This window comes from Hemitrygon akajei, chromosome 12 (assembly GCF_048418815.1).
Source record: "Hemitrygon akajei chromosome 12, sHemAka1.3, whole genome shotgun sequence".
NCBI lineage: Eukaryota > Metazoa > Chordata > Chondrichthyes > Myliobatiformes > Dasyatidae > Hemitrygon > Hemitrygon akajei.
In genome coordinates, this window is record NC_133135.1 from 13,018,792 (window position 1) to 13,034,928 (window position 16,137).

Below are 16,137 nucleotides of genomic sequence, written 5' to 3' on the forward strand. Positions count from 1 at the left end.
TCAGTAACCTGTTCCTGCCTTCTCCCCATATCCTTTGACCCTATCTTTAAGAGCTCTATCTAACTCTTTCTTGAAAGCATCCAGAGAATTTGGCCTCCACTGCCTTCTGAGGCAGAGCATTCCATAGATCCACAACTCTCTGGGTAAAAAAGATTTTCCTCAACTCTGTTCTAAATGGCCTACCCCTTATTCTTAAACTGTGGCCTCTGGTTCTGGACTCCCCCAACATCGGGAACATGTTCCCTGCCTCTAGTGTGTCCAATCCCTTAATAATCTTATACGTTTCAATCAGATCCCCTCTCATCCTTCTAAATTCCAGTGTATACAAGCCCAGTCGCTCCAATCTTTCACATATGACAGTCCCGCCATCCCGGGAAACAACCTCATGAACCTACACTGCACTCTCTCAATAGCAAGAATGCCCTTCCTCAAATTTCGAGACCAAAATTGAACACAATACTCCAGGTTTGGTCTCACCAGGGCCCTGTACAACTGCAGAAGGACCTCTTTGCTCCTATACTCAACTCCCCTTGTTATGAAGGCCAACATGTCATTTGCTTTCTTCACTGCCTGCTGTACTTGCATGCTTACTTTCAGTGACTGATGAACAAGGTCACCTAGATCTCGTTGTACTTCCCCTTTTCCTAACTTGACACCAGATAGTAATCTGCCTTCCAGTTCCTGCCACCAAAGTGGATAACCTCATATTTATCCACATTAGACTGCATCTGCCCACTCACTCAACCTGTCCAAGTCACTCTGCATTCTCCTAACATCCTCCTCATATTTCACACTGCCACCCAGCTTTGTGTCATCTGCAAATTTGCTAATGTTACTTTTAATCCCTTCATCTAAATCATAAATGTATATTGTAAATAGCTGCAGTCCAAGCATTGAGCCTTGTGGTACCCCGCTAGTCACTGCCTGCCATTCTGAAAAGGACTCGTTAATCCCTACTCTTTGTTTCCTGTCTGCCAACCAATTTTCTATCCATGCTAGTACCCTACCCCCAATACCACGTGCTCTAATTTTGCCCACTAATCTCCTATGTGGGACCTTATCAAAGGCTTTCTGAAAGTCCAGGTACACTACGTCCACTAGCTCTCCCTTGTCCATTTTCATAGTTACATCCTCAAAAAATTCCAGAAGATTAGTCAAGCATGATTTCCCCTTCATAAATCCATGCTGACTTGGACCAATACTGTTACTGATATCCAAATGTGCCATTATTTCATCTTTTATAATTGACTCCAGCATCTTCCCCACCACTGATGCCAGGCTAACTGGTCTATAATTCCCTGTTTTCTCTCTCCCTCCTTTCTTAAAATGTGGGATAATTTTAGCTATCCTCCAATCCTCAGGAGCTGATCCTGAATTTATAGAACATTGGAAAATGATTACCAATGCGTCCACGATTTCTAGAGCCACCTCCATGGGATGCAGACCATCAGGCCCTGGGGGTTTATCAGCTTTCAGTACCATCAGTCTACCCAACACCATTTTCTGCCTAATGTGAATTTCCTTCATTACCCTAGGTCCTCTGGCCACTATTACATCTGGGAGATTGTCTGTGTCTTCCCTAGTGAAGACAGATCCAAAGTACCTGTTCAACTCATCTGCCATTTCCTTGTTCCCCATAATAAATTCACCCATTTCTGTCTTCAAGGGCCCAACTTTGGTCTTAACTAATTTTTTCCTCTTCACATACCTAAAGAAGCTTTTACTATTCTCCTTTATATTCTTGGCTAGCTTACCTTCGTACTCATCTTTTCTCCCTGTATAGCCTTTTTAGTAATCTTCTGTTGCTCTTTAAAAGTTTCCCAATCCTCTGGCTTCCCACTCATCTTTGCTATGTTATACGTCTTCTCTTTTATTTTTATACCATCCTTGACAGCTACTCCCCTGAGAATCTTTCTTCCTCTTTGGAATGAACTGATCCTGCACCTTCTGTATTATTCCCAGAAATACCTGCCATTGTTGTTCCACTGTCATCCCTGCTAGGGTATCCTTCCAGTCAACTTTGGCTAGTTCCTCCCTCATGGCTCCATAGTCCCCTTTGTTCAACTGTAATACTGACACTTCCAATTTTCCCTTCTCCCTCTCAAATTGTAGATTAAAATTTATCGTATTATGGTCACTACCTCCTAATGGCTCCTTCACCTCGAGTTCCCTTATCAAATCTGGTTTATTAAACATTCTGAGGCATATTTGTACCAACCCAAGATCGTAGTTACATTCTGGGCAGCACGGTAGTGTAATGGTTAGCACCACACTTTACAGTACAGGTGACCAGGATTCAATTCCCGCCGCTGCCTTGAAGGAGTTTGTACATTCTCCCCATCATCATATTAGTTTCCTCCTACAGTCCAAAGATGTACCACCTAGTAGGTTAATTGGTCACCGTAAACTGTCCTGTGACAAGGCCAGGATTAAACTGGGTGGCATGGCACCAAGAGCCTACTCTGCACAGTATGTGAATATATGAATAAATACCATCTTAACCCCTTTTGGTATTCCCATGCCAACCTGACTGTAATCAGCATTCTCCATTGCCAACTTAAAGCATTCCCCTCAGTTCATCTTGAGTCTCTTCAACTGTTCCATCCCTTCCTGCCAGACCTGGAGTCACCAGCCTCCCTCGCCTAGTACCACCTTCCTGTCAATGCCCACCCCACCCCATACCCGATCCACCGCAGAGCCTTCTCCCTTGGTTCACCTCCCCTGTCCCAACCCTCGCCTGGTTCCATCTGCCCATCATCTCTTATTCAATAGACAATAGACAGTAGGTGCAGGAGTAGGCCATTCGGCCCTTCTAGCCAGCACCACCAATCACTGTGATCATGGCTGATCATATACAATCAGTACCCTGTTTCTGCCCTCTCCCCATATCCCTTGACCCCGCTATCTATAAGAGCTCTATCTAACTCTCTCTTGAATGCATCCAGAGACTTGGCCTCCACTGCCTTCTGGGGCAGAGCATTCCACATATCCACCACTCTCTGGGTGAAAAAGTTTTTCCGCATCTCAGTTCTAAATGGCCTACCCCTTATTCTTAAACTGTGGCCTCTAGTTCTGGACTCACCCATCAGCGGGAACATGCTTCCTGCCTCCAGTATGTCCAATCCCTTAATAATCTTATATGTTTCAATCAGATCCCCTCTCATCCTTCTAAATTCCAGTGTATACAAGCCCAGTCGCTCCAATCTTTCAACATATGACAGTCCCGCCATTCCGAGAATTAACCTTGTGAACCTACGCTGCACTCCCTCAATAGCAAGAATGTCCTTCCTCAAATTTAGAAACCAAAACTGCACACAATACTCCAGGTGGGGTCTCACCAGGGCCCTGTACAGCTGCAGAAGGACCTCTTTACTCCTATACTCAATTCCTCTTGTTGTAAAGGCCAGCATGCAATTAGCTTTCTTCACTGCCTGCTGTACCTGCATGCTTGCTTTCATTGACTGATGTACAAGCGCACCTAGATCTCGTTGTACTACACCTTCATGTGGTTTCACCTATCAGCTACAAGCTTGACTGAGGATGAAGCCAATGATTGGTGGATTTGATGTAGTGAGGACCAATGGATGGAGTAGTTGGGGGCGGAATCTCCACGCCAATGATGATTGGCAGGTAGGCAGGGCGGGCCTCAATGACCTGCTGATGCCGGTTGTTCTCTGCGTTGTGATTGGCAGGAGTAGCTGGGTCAAGGGTGACTGTGCGGTTGGAAGTGTTGGAATTCTTTGACTGGCAGTCGCGTAGGAGGAGGGGAGATGCTATAATTTGGGACAGAAGGTTTGTAATTGACAGGGGCTCTGTGGGAGGGATGATAAATGATTGACAGTTGTAGCGGGAGTCGCGGTGAAATGTCATTGGCGATGTGTGATTAGCTATCACGGTCGGCACCGGGCGATTTGGAGGCGGGCAGATGTGTGATTGGCTGAAGGGATCGCAGGCCAGGCTGTGTGATTGACAGGCACACTGGTTCTCAGGAACTGCAGCTAAGGCTGAGGATAGGTGTGATTGGCATCCGCGGCCGGAGGCGGGGTGAGTTTTGATTGGCAGATGAAGCCGGAGGCGGGTGGATCTGTGATTGGCAGCCGCGGCTGGAGGTGGGCAGATCTGTGATTGGCTGCCGCGGCCGGAGGAGGGTAGCTGTCCTAACTGGATTGCGGAGAGTCAGCAGCGACAGGTCGACGAGAGGGGATTGGGTGAGTACCAGCCGGTTTGAGGTGGGAGGGAGTCGGGGGATTGGGAGTGGGTCTCCCAGTCTACGAGCCTGGTTGGACCCCCCGGCTGGGGAAGGGTGGTGGTGAGGGCTACCCTGAGGCGAGTGCGGGGACCGCTGGCTACGGTTAGGCCGCAGGGAAGGAACGCCTTGTCAGGCCGGCTCCCGGGAGGGGCGGCTTCTGCGGAAGAGAGCCGGTCCGTTAGCTCCGGGACCCACCGTCTCTCCTAAATGAGCCGTCTTCTTTAGCCGGAATCACCTCCCCTGCCCATTGCTCCTCGGCCCCACACTCTCCCCATCACCTCCGATCTCTCTTTTCTCAGGAATTGTGCTCCCCAGAGGGGCGTGAACGCTCAGCCTTTGATTGCATTCAAAACAGATCAATAGATTCGTGACAATCAAGTGTTGGAAAATGATTTCGAGGTCTGTAACTAGTCGTTATCTTTTATGGAACACGCAAGACGGATTAAATGGATTGCTATTTATGTTCCTATTCCATACCTTACTGTCTACCCTCATCATTTCCTGGCTGGGACAGGAGGTAATGTGCTATGGAGAGGGAATTGGCTAACTCACACAAAAAGGGCAGAGTATTTAGTTTAGCTTGCAGTAATCAGTGAGGCACTAAGAGACTGGTGCTGTGTTCTCAACTATTTATGATCTGTGTGTACTGTGCCTGTAATTACTAGTGGCTGTTAAAGGGACTTGCAGAGCGCTTGTAGATGGGTTATGCAAATGGCTGAGAGGTTAAAAGGTGTATTATGTGTAAAATGAGGTTATCGGTCTTGGAAGGAAGAGTAAGAAAGCAAATAATTTAAACTGATGTAGTAATGTAAATGAGAGCTGAGGATGTGACACAAAATGTTAGCAAGCAATTAGACAAATGGAGTTTTAGCCTTTATTATAAAGAGGTATGGAAGTTAAATGGAATTGGTTTATTATTGTCACCATGTGCTGAGGTCTGGCATAATGTTCATTCAGATCAAATCATTTCACAGTGCATTGAGGTAGAACAATAACGGAATACAGAATGAAGTAATAGCTACAGAGAAAGTTCAGCGCAGGGAGACAATAGGGTGTAAGATCATAATAAGGTAGATTGTGAGGTCAAGATTCCATCCATAGTACTAAGGGACCATTTAACGGTCTCATAACAGCGATAGAAGCTGCTTTTGAGCTTGGCCATGCTTTCAGACTTTTGCACCTTCTGCATGGTGGGAGAAAATTGGGTGGGGTCTTTGGTTATGCTGGCTGCTAAACTAAAGCAGTGAGAAATATAGACAGTCTATGGGTGGGTGGCTGGAGTCCACATGAGGAGATTTTGGTGCAACTTTGCAGGGTGCTGATGCAACTGTACCTGATGTAGCCTGAGGTATAGCTTTGTAAGAAAGGATTTGTTTACATTGGGAAACTCGAAGGTTTACTTGTTAAGATGAAAAAATTACCTCTATTTGTCACACGTACATCAAAACGTGTGACAGTGAAATAGGCTGTTTTTGCGTCATTGACCAGCACATTCTGAGTTTGTGCTGATGGCAGCTCATGAGTGTCATCACTTTTCCAGTGCCAGTGTAGCAAGGCCACAGCTCACTAATCTAACCTCGATGTCTTTGGAATGTGAGATGAAACCAGAGCACCTGGTGGTCATAAGGAAAACGTACAAACTCATTAGGTACAGTGGCAGGAAATAGACCCAATCACTGCCACTATAATAGTGTTATGGTCACCTCTATGCTACCCTGCCATGTTTTAATGTGCACACTTAGTGGGTATTTTATCAGGTACACTTGTATACCTGCCTGTTAATGCAAATATCCAACCAGTCAATCATGTGTCAGCAACTCAATGCATAAAAGCATGCAGACATGGTCAAGAGGTTCCGTTGCTATTCAGAACAGACATCAGAATGGGGAAGAAAGGTGATCTGTGTGACTTTGACAGTAGAGTGATTGTTGGTGTCAGATGGGGTGGTGTGAGTATCTCAAACTGCTAATCTCCTGGGATTTGCACATCCAACAGTCTCTTGGGTTTACATAGAACAGTATGAAAAGCAAAAAAAAAATCCAGTTCTTTGGGTGAGAGTGCCTTGTTATTGAGAGAGATCAGCGGTGAATGACCAGACTGGATTCAAGCTAACAGGAAGGTGACAGTATCTCAAATAACCAGGTGTTCCAACAGTCTGGTGCAGAAGAGCATCTCCAAACGCACAACATATTGTACCTTGAAGTGGATGAGTTACAGCAGCCGAAGGCCATGAACATGCACTCAGTGCCACTTATTAAGTACAGGAGGTACCGAATAAAGTGGCCACTGAGTATACATAAACATGTATGAGCCTTTCTTATTGGAGTTATAAAGAACTACAGCTGATGTCCAATTCTTTCTGAAACACAAGGTTCTGAAGAGGATTAGCTGGATTGTTGCTGATAATATGTTTTACAGCTTGTCGATGTATTCAGAACAAAGGATCATGGTTTTGGAATATCGGTTGTGCATTTCAAGCAGAGAAGAGTAAAAAAATTATTCTCTGAAGGATGTGAATCCTTGGAGTTCTCCAGAGAATCAGAATCAGGTTTAGTATCACTGGCATATGTCATGAAATTTGTTATTTTGTGGCAGCAGTACATTGCAATACACAATAAAAATATACAATAATTCACAATACTAAGTACATATATACAATTAAATAAATAAGTAGGGGGAAAAGAGGTGAGGTAGTGTTCATGGGTTCATTTTCCATTCAGAAATCTTATGGCTGAGTGGAAGAAGCTGTTCTTAATACTTGAAGTGTGTGTCTTCGGGCTCTTGTACCTTGATAGCAGCAATGAGAAGAGGGCATTGGGTGACAGGAGTTCTAAATGATAGATACAGCATTTTTGAGGCATCACCTTTTGAAGGAACTAGGGGTGAGTCATCAAGTGTATTCAAGGCAGAGACTGACAGATATTTGAACTGCAAGGGGTGTTACAAGGGATGCAGAGGGAGTGAGAAAGTAGTGTTGAGGGTAAGAATAGTTCAGGCAGGAATTTATTGAGTCGTGGAGTCAAGTGAGCTGATCCTTCTATTCCCGTCTCACGCAGCATTCAAAGTGCCCTCCCACCCTGCCAACCTCATTCTTTAGTCTCTTCACCCCCAACTATCCACCCATTGCATCTCTTGCTGCAATGTGTGCCCTTGAATCCCTGAGTAATTTGGCTTAATCAGTCTCTCTCCCAAGACTATGGCTTGGGTTCCGTTGCATTCACTTCTTGTGAAAGTTCTTTTGGATAGGGAACAAAACGATTGAATTTGAATGTAGAATATTCTCCCTGGTAAAGAGAAGACTGAATTGTTAATGAAGTGCTTAGAATTCATGAGGGGTTGGGGTGATGTTGACCAGAAGAGGACAGTAACAGAATTGAAGGAATAGATGGTGGTACATTAAAAGCTATACAAATTTAAAGAGATTAAAAATAGCTTTATTTGTAAAATGTACATCAAAACATACAGTGGAATGCGTGGCTTGTCTTATTGTTTGTAATGTGCTGGGGGAGGGCAGCCCGCAAATGTTGCCATGCTTCCATCATCAACACAGCATGCCCGTAACTCACTGTACATCTTTGGAATGTGGGACGAAAATTGAACACCCCCGCCCCCAAGGAAATCCAGTTGTTCATGGAGAGAAAATACAAACTCCATATACTGGTGAGAATCAAACCCAATCAGTGATTTGTAAAGCAATGTCATTAATTGCTAGCTGCCATACTGATATGCCAGTATTTCAGTTGACAATAGATATAAACTGACTGGGGGAGCAGATGGTAAGTATGAGGGGTTGGGGTGATGTTGACCAGAAGAGGACAGTAACAGAATTGAATTCAAGTCAAAGTAAATTTATCATCCAAGTACACATACGCACTACTTTGAGATTCGGTTTCTTGCAGGCATTTACAGGAAAATAAATACATTAGAATTTCTGAAAATCTATGCGTTAACAAATATTGACAGACAACCAGTGTGCAAAAGAAGACAAATCATGCAAATAATAAAGAAAATAAATGAATAATTCTGAGAACATGAGTTGTAGAGTTCTTCAAATTGAGTCAATAGGCTATGAAGTCAGTTCAGCATTGAGGGGAGTGAAGTTATCCACATTGGTTCAGGAGCCTGATGGCTGTAGGGTAATAACTTCAACCTGGTGGAGTGGGACCTAAAACTGTAGCTCCTGCCAAATGGCAGCAGCTCAGCTTTCTGGATTTTAAGGTAGAGTATTTAAGTAATTTTGATTGTGGTGCTATAGTGATAATTTAGCAGACTGGTGAGATTTGCTCTCAGAATTACCAAGTGCAACAGTGAAATTTAAATGGGAGAGGGGAGAGCTAGATTTTGGTGAGCACCCCTCTGGTACACTGAACTTAAGGATGAAATATGTATTCTAACTTTAGGACTTGCTGTCTGTCATTTTCACGTGTTGAAGTATCTCTCATTCCACCATTACTGTCAAGTCAAGGGATCGACCCTGAACGATATGACAGGAGAACAGTTTGTAAAAAAAAAAGTGCCATTTGATGAAGTTGGTTTGCAGGATCAAATACATGCTAAACTGGAAAATCAACTTACAATAAATAGACAGATAAACAATCTCTCAACTAACTGATCAGATAGAAGTCATTTCAAGTCTAGAACAATTAGCCATCTAAAGGATGGAGGAAATCTGAAAAACATCCTCATCCTCAACAGTCGCCAAGCATGTCAATGAAAAGATTGGGAAGAAGCAATTTGCGGACACATTGAGACTGAAGTTCTAGCTGAATGACCTATTTTGGCATTCTGCAATCCTGCCTTTACATGCGCCAGTTTCAGTTGACACCATGTGGAGCAAAATGGCAAAGTGCACAGGAATCAGGAAAGATTTTAGGAATGGACAACATCCTAGTTCAGTATTGAAGACCTGAGCTCCATTGCAAGTTATTTTTATAGTTATGACACTGGTATCCATCCAACAAAGTGGAAAATTGCTCCAGCAACAAACACAAAATGCTGAAGGAACTCGGCAGAACAGACATTTATTTAACCTTCGCCTAATCACAGAACAATTTACAATGACTGATTAATCTACTACCCAGTGCATCTTTGGACTGTGGGAAGAAACTAGAGCACCTGAAGGAAGCCTACATAGTCTAGGGAAGAACGCACAAATTCTCTGTAGACGACACTGGAATCGAACTTGCAACTCAGATGCTCTGAGCAGTAATAGCATTACGCTAATCGCTATGCTAACTTGGAGGTTATTATCAATAAGATAGCTATTTTTGTATGACTTTTAAGAATACAAGTTTTGATTTCAATGACATCAATAATTGGCCTTTTAATAAAAGTTTTATTAATTTTATCAATCCTGGCATCTGGGCAAAGTACTTTGGCGCCAGAATCAATCTCTGGATTGGATTACTAAACTTGAGGGATGGGGTTGAAAACTTCTTGGGTTAATAATTGGACTCCTAACCTACACAAAGAAAGATGAGAGTGTGATTAATGGAGTTTATTCATTACATTTCAAGGATACTGCAGAAGTTCCTTGGGGCTCTATCCTAGTCCAGCCACTTTCAGCTGCATCAGTAATTATCTTCCTTCTGTCTTGATGTTGGAAATGGAGAGTGGTGTTCTCTGAATGCATATTATTTCCACTTTAAACTCCTCGCAAAGCAGTTCACATCTGCATACAAATGCAAAATGCTGGAGGAGCTTTGGTCTTCAGTACTGAACCACGAGATTGTCTAGTCCCAGAGCCTTTACTGATTCCTGTGCAGTTTGCCATTTTACTACATGTAGAGCCCTCTGAAAACTAGATTTCAGAAGGCTAACATGGTTCATTCAGATGGAACTTCAATCTCAAGGTGTCTGAATTGCTTCTTCCTGACAAGTGATGAGTAACTCAAACCACAGAAGTGCCAAAGCAGCGATCATCTCAAACAAGAGGACCACCTTACCTTGATACCACCATCACTGAAACGCTGTCCAGTGTCCCAGTTTGATCGGAGGTGTAACTGAACCACTCATATACTGTTATTGCAAGTGCTGGTCAAAAGCTGTGTATTCTATAATAACTGACAGCACTTCCTGATGGTAAAATCTTTCCGTGGTATGTCTGGTGTGATGTTACTTCCACCATACTTTATAGTAGGGATGGTGTTACTTGGCTGAAGTGCAGTATTAGATTTATGCCAGACATGCCACTTAGTGTTGAGGCTAAAAGTTCTCCTTCCACATCTTTACGGTATCTTCTAAGAGCAAAAAGAAGAGCAAAGGGAAAAAATATGTTGAGGTAGTGTACATGGATTCATTGTCCATTCAGAAATCTAATGGTGGGGAAGAAGCTGTTGAGGATGTGTCTTCAGGTTCCTGTACCACCTCCTTGATGGTAACAATAAGAAGAGGGCATATCCTGGGTGATGGGGATCCATATGATAGATGTCACCTTCTTGAGGCACCGTTTTTTGAAGATGTCCGCAATTCTAGGGAGGCTAGTGGGGACCTAGTGGGATTACCTCATCATGTGAGCCACAGCAGATCGAAAGTAGCTCCCAACCACGTCAGACAACAGAGGTGGTGTCAGCAATGCCTGTTTCTGCAAAATTAACAAATGATCCTTGAACTCCCTGCCCAGGACATTACGCAAAGGCTTTTACCAGAGATATTACAGCTAGGTCGGGCAGTGACTCACCACACGTTCTCGAGGGCAAATAAGAAAGAAGTGAAAATGCTTACCTTGTGAATTACAAAGAAGGCACACCAGTGGCTGTACTTAGGATTTTGAGGAGATTTAGTTTGTCATCAAAGAATTGCAAACTTCTGTACCTGTACAGAAATTTTGAGAGATTTCTGACTGGTTGCAACACAGCCTGGTATGGGAGCTCCAACTGGATTGGAGGCTACAGAGATTTGTAGACTCAGCCAGCTCCATCATGTGCACCTCACCATTGAGAACACCTTCAAAAGGCAGCATCAGTCATTAAGGACCCTCATCATCTGCAACATGCCCTCTTCTAGTTACTACCACAGGAGAGGAGATACAAGAGCCTGAAGACCTACACTTAATGACTTAGAAACTGCTCCTTATCCTTTGCCATCAGATTTCATGCACATTGCTTTGTTTTCATCTATTTCACACTTTTCCGTCATTTATAGTCATTTTTATGTCTACACTGTCCTGGCATAAAAACAAATTTCATAACATACCGGGGGGGGGGGGGGGTGATTGATAAGTTCGTGGCCTAAGGTAGAAGGAGTCAATTTTGGAAAACCTAGCACATTTATTTTTGAACATAGTCCCCTCCTACATTTACAAACTTAGTCCAGCAGTCGTGGAGCATACGGATCTTGGATCTCCAGAAAGTGTCCACAGATGGGTGATTGATAAGTTCGTGGCCTGGGGTATACAGCTCTCATTACATGTACGTGCAGGTTGATTCTTTGAGTGATTATGCAGAAAGTTTGAAGTTAATAACTCATCTCCTTCTACCTTAGGCCACAAACTTATCAATCATCCCTGATGAATTATTCACTTCAAACTTTCTGCATAATCACTCAAAGAGCTGACCTGCATGTGCTTGTAATGAGAGCAGTATAACTCATCTCCTTCTACCTTATACCACGAACTTATCAAATACCCCTGCTGCGGACACTTTCTGGAGGTCCAGGATCCGTTTGCTCCACGACCGCTGGACTAAGTGTGTAAATGTAGGAGGGGACTATGTTGAAAAATAAATGTGCTGGACTATCAGTATGACATAGATACAGCCAGCAGCATAATCAGTAAGGGCTCCCAGATAGTCTTATTTTCCCCAAATAAAAAACGGTTATTTAAATAGAAAAGTGGGTCTTGTAGCTTGAAAGGGGGAAACAAAAAAAGACGAGGAAAACCGCAACAAAACCCAAAGGCAAATGATAAAATACCAACTGATGGTGAGGACACTAACGTCGGCGCTAGCAACCAGGCTGAACAAGAGGATATGGAAGCTGTTGATGCGAACTTTGTGGCCGAAATACAGGTGCTTCGTTCGGATATGAAAAAAGAACTGAGTGATTCCGTGGGTTTTTTAAAGAAGGAACTGGTGGATTTCAGAGAAGAAATTAACCATAAGTTGAATGCTATTGTTGGTGATGTAAAAGAAATAATGGGCAGAGTTGCAGAGATGGAGCAAAGGGTGACAGAAGTGGAGGAATGGAAGGCTGAGGCTGGGGAGGTTCCTGCGCACTGGAACTTCAGGAGATTATTCAAGCTCGATTAACGAACCTGGAGGTGCGTTCACGCAGTAATAACATACATATCCATGAAAAATAAATGTGCTAGGTTTTCTAAATAGACTCCTTCTACCTTAGGCCACGAACTTACCAATCACCCCTCGTATGTCATTGATAAGAAACCTGCTACTGATGCCAAGGGCCTGAAAAAATGAATATATTAAAACCTTTGATTCCCCATACTCTTCACTGCTGGTGTTTTCCCTGCTGACATCTGGATCTGTGATTGATTAATTATTGGATTGTGGAAATACAGCAATCAATAGTTGTGCAACAGACTATTCACTGCAGGAACTCAGTGGACCAAGTTGCAACTGTACACAGGGGAGAAGAATTTTTGACATTTGGGGTCAAAACACATATCAGTTTTACCTGACCTGAGTTCCTCCAGCAGATTGTTGTTCCAGATTCTTGCATCTGCTGTCCCTTGTGTCTCCAGTATTTATGTTGTTTCTTACAGTCAGCAGGGTGGGACAAAATATAGCAAATAGATCCTAGTCTTTTTTTCAATTCAGTTCCTGCACTGAGTGCCTGCTTTACATCTTTTGCATCTTTACACCTGATTGTTAATGCAATTTTCTAATCAGACAATCATGTGGCAGCAACTCAGTGCATGAAAGCATGCAGACATGATCAAGAGTTCAGTTGACGTTCAGACCAAACATCAGAATGGGAAAGAAATGTGATCTGAGTGACTTTTATTGTGGAATGAGTTGGTGCCGGACAGGGTGGCTAGAGTATCTCAGAAACTGCTGATTTTCTGGGGATTTTCATGCACAACAATTATAGAGAAGGGTGCAGAAGACAAAAAAAAAATCCAGTGAGTGGCATTTCTGCAGGTGAAAATGCCTTGTTAATGAGAGAGTTCAGAGAGCAATGGCCAGACTGGTTCAAACTGACAGGAAGGCGACAGTAACTCAAATAATAATGAGATAGAACAGTAGTGTACGGAAGAGCATCTCTGAATGTACAACACATCAAACCTTGAAGTGGAAGGGCTACCGCAGCAGAAGACCACAAACCTACATTCAGTGGTCACTTTATTAGGTACCTCCTGTACAATATACACTGAGTGTATATTGCCAGTGTTTTAAATGATGTAAGCTTAGCTTGTCAGCAAATATCCAAAAGTCAGAATTTGCTTGCAGCGGTTTGGAAATCCAATCTGTGGCACTGCTGATCTACAATCATCGCTGTTCCTACTGTCATTAACAAAGGTTGATGAGTGAAGACTTCACGGGAGATATTAATCATTTGTTAATTTTATGGACATTGTTGGCATTTCTAGGTTGCCTTTGAGAAGATAGCTGTGAACGTATTCCTTCAACTGCTGGAACTGTGGTGAAGTCATCTCACTGGGTTGTTGGTGTTGTGTAGGAAATTACAGGATTCAGTGATGTTCGGGATGTTCTGCCTGTGAACTGTGTGGGTTTCTTTCAGGTGCTCCAGTTTCCTCCCATATTTCCTATTGTATTAGTAGGTTAATTGATCATTGTAAATTGTCCTATGATTAGGCAAGTGGTTGCTGGGTGGTGCAACAAGTTGGGCCAGTAGGGCCTGTTTCGTGCTGTATCTCTAAATAATCTAAAATAAATTTATTCCATATTCCAAAAAGGTTTATGGGTTGGTAGGTTAATTGGTCTCATGGGTGTAGTTGAGTGGCAAGGACTCTTTGGGCTAGAAGGGCCTGTTACCGTGCTGTATCTCACTGAAAACTTTAAAAGAAGAAATTGGGATCTGTGAAATGGAAATTTGACAGCAGGGAAGGAGGAGAGAAATCCCAAGTAGGGCTGAGCTCTGGCAATGTTGTTGATAAATAGGTGCTCTTGTCATTTGTGATGATGGTAACCAATGTGTTGTTTATTTTCCTCCTGCATCTGACTCCATTGAAGGTGCTGAGTCATGATGGAATGTGCTCCCTTGGGTCGTTGCATGCCTCTACATTCACCTGGTAATGTATTGGCAAGCTGGCCAGTCATGGCAGATGGTTGAGGTTTTGCACAGTAGCAGTCCAGATTGAAAATGTTTGTCCTGATAGGCTTCAGGGATGTATTAGCATTATATCTGGTTGCATCACTCTCTGGTATGGAGGGGCCACTGCACAGCATTGGAAAAAGCAGCAGAAGGTTAAAAATTCAACCAACTTACAACATGAGCAAGGACATCTTCAAAAGGTCATGCCTCAAAAAGGTGGCATCCATCATTTGAGGGGACCCCCCCCCCCCACCACCATTAAGGAAATGCAGTGTTGGAGAGGGGACACAGGTACCCAAAGTACATGCTCAAAAGTTTTATGAACAGCTTCTTCCCCTCTGCCAAAAGATTTCTCAACAGTCCATGACCCATGACCATTTTCTCACTTGTTTTTTGCTCTCTTTTGGCACTACTGATTCAATTTAATTTTCTTTTATATATGTTTTTCTGATTGTAATTTATAGTTCTATGTGCTGCACTGTACTGCTGCTGCAACACAAAACAACAAATTTTGTGATGTTTATCAGTGATGATAAACCTGATTCTGATACTGAAGTCCAGGAAGCAAGCCAAGTGCCCCTTAGTCCCTATTGCACAGCAACTCAGCCTTAAGTGGAAGCTGTTCAATTTCCTGCAGCACTACACAATGGATTAACAATTGGAATACCATTATTGTAGATCTATCAAGGCTTAAGACTGCACACATCATATTCAATCAACATATTATTAATATCTGGAGAGGGAAGTTTGTCTTAATGAAACTTCAGTTCTAATCTAGTTTTAACCTTGTTCTTTGGTCGGAATCATTACTGAAAAGGTCTCGGAGTGAAAGATATTTTAGGAATTAGTACAAGAAGAAATTTTTACCAGTGAAGCAAAGAAATACACTGTCAGATTTGAGTTTGTGTTAAACATCAAACATGATCAGTATGAACAGAATGCAAAACAAACTTTTCATTGTATCTTGCTACATGAGATAATAATGGCCAAGTTTGCAGACGATACAAAAATAGGTGGAGGGGCAGGTAATGTTGAGGAAGCAGGGAGTCTTTAGAAGAACTTGGACATATTGGGAGAATGGGCAAAGAAGTGGCAGATGGAATACAGAGTAGGGAAGTGTCAGGACATACACTTTGGTAAAAGGAATAAAGGCATAGACTATTTTCTAAATGAAGGAAAAAATTCAGAAATCAGAGCTGCTAAAGGACTTAGGAATCCTCGTGCGGGATTCCCTAAAGTTTAACTTGCAGGTTGAGTCAGTGGCAAAGAAGGCAAATGCAATGTTTGCATTCGTTTCAAGAGGACTAGAATTTAATAATCTGAGGTTTTATAAGGCATTGGTCAGACTGCACTTGGAGCGATTTGAGTCCCTTATCTAAGAAAAGGCGTGCTGGCATAGATAGAATGGTAATGAAAAGGATGTTTCCTGTAGTGGGGAAGTCTAGGACCGGGGGCGCAGCCTCAGAATACAAGGAAGTCCCTTTAGAATAGAGAAGAGGTGGAATTTCTTTAGCTACATGGGGGTGAATCTATGGAATTCATTGTAACGGATGGGTATGAAAGCCAAGTCATTGGGTGTATTTAAAGCAGAGATTGATAGGTTCTTGATTAGTTAGAGCATCAAAGGTTTTTTTTGGGGTGGGAAGGAGAGGCAG

At 43.0% G+C, this 16,137-nt stretch overlaps 1 protein-coding gene across 2 annotated transcripts in view; it reads left to right on the top strand.

The window, feature by feature from the left end:
* The first annotated feature begins 4,129 nt into the window (after positions 1 to 4,129).
* The window catches only part of usp33 (ubiquitin specific peptidase 33), a 118,845-nt gene continuing 106,837 nt past the window's right edge, over positions 4,130 to 16,137 (top strand). The window contains exon 1 of one of the 2 annotated variants that reach the window (XM_073062583.1): positions 4,130 to 4,208. The gene's annotated coding sequence lies outside the window, so the exon portion shown is untranslated. The remainder of the gene's footprint in view (positions 4,209 to 16,137) is intronic. The other variant, XM_073062582.1, reaches the window with a different exon arrangement.